At 53.2% G+C, this 948-nt stretch overlaps 1 protein-coding gene across 1 annotated transcript in view; it reads right to left on the bottom strand.

Annotated features, from left to right (window-relative positions):
- The window catches only part of MMP17 (matrix metallopeptidase 17 (membrane-inserted)), a 62,357-nt gene that overhangs the window by 21,731 nt on the left and 39,678 nt on the right, over positions 1-948 (bottom strand). The gene's annotated exons all lie outside the window — the stretch shown is intronic.

Below are 948 nucleotides of genomic sequence, written 5' to 3'. Positions count from 1 at the left end.
GGTGAGACGACACCCCCCGGCCGGGGGCGGGGGGGTAGGTGCTGGCTCTGCTGTTAGTGTCAATGGACAGTTTTACCGATTTCGGGAAAAAACGCAGCAGGTTACCTCTTGCGTGACACTTTACAGATCTTGAAAGCTTGTGTGGAAAACCACCTGTGGCTGGCTTTGATTATATTTTAAAACATAAATTTTTAATTATTCTGTTTTATTCTCTCTTGACAAGTTTCCCATTACTCCCCTGGCAAAGCAGAGAGACGTTCGCATGTAAATAAACTATATCTCTGTTCAGCTAGGAGCTCATCTGGAAAATGTTCATATTCCTTCTCATTTATTTTTAAAACTGAATGAAACCTTAAAGCCCCTGTTCTCATCTGCTGAAAGGCAGACAAGTTGTTCATCCACCCTTTCTCTGTTCTGGCTTTACCCTTTAACACTTTGTATTCAGGCACAAACCCACATCTGTGACCTGTCCCGGGCAGCCCCCCAGGCCTGTTTCAAACACCCCCTCCAAAAATGAAAGTGCAAGTGCACTCGAAAGGCCATCATTGCTCTCCGGCCTCCTGCAGCTTGTGATAAGGTGGAAGAAAAATAATTGCATGCGCTCAGTTAAGAGCGGAGCGGGAAAGTCCCGGCTGATGGGACGCGGCCAGCGGCTGCTCCGAGGGACCGGCGGAGGGCGGCCGGGGTGCCGGGATGGACAGAGACCAGCCCGCTAATTAGCAGCTTCTCGTTAATTCTGTCCCGAGCAGCGGAAACAAGAAGCTGGCCACGTGGCGGGAGGTCGCGGCCGCACGTCAGGGAGGGAGGGGAGAAGAGCAGACAGGCGCCCTTCCGAGGGCCGGGATAACGCTGGCTTTCTCCTTCCCTCAATGAGGACACTGAGAGGAACGACCCTGGCCATGCCGGGGAACTTGCGCCGCGTCAGCCTGGCCTTGGACCGCTCCCTCC

Source organism: Pygoscelis adeliae, unplaced genomic scaffold (assembly GCF_000699105.1).
Source record: "Pygoscelis adeliae isolate BGI_AS28 unplaced genomic scaffold, ASM69910v1 Scaffold410, whole genome shotgun sequence".
Lineage (NCBI taxonomy): Eukaryota > Metazoa > Chordata > Aves > Sphenisciformes > Spheniscidae > Pygoscelis > Pygoscelis adeliae.
Note: the sequence above shows the minus strand (reverse complement) of the source record. Positions and strands in the feature narration are given on the sequence as shown.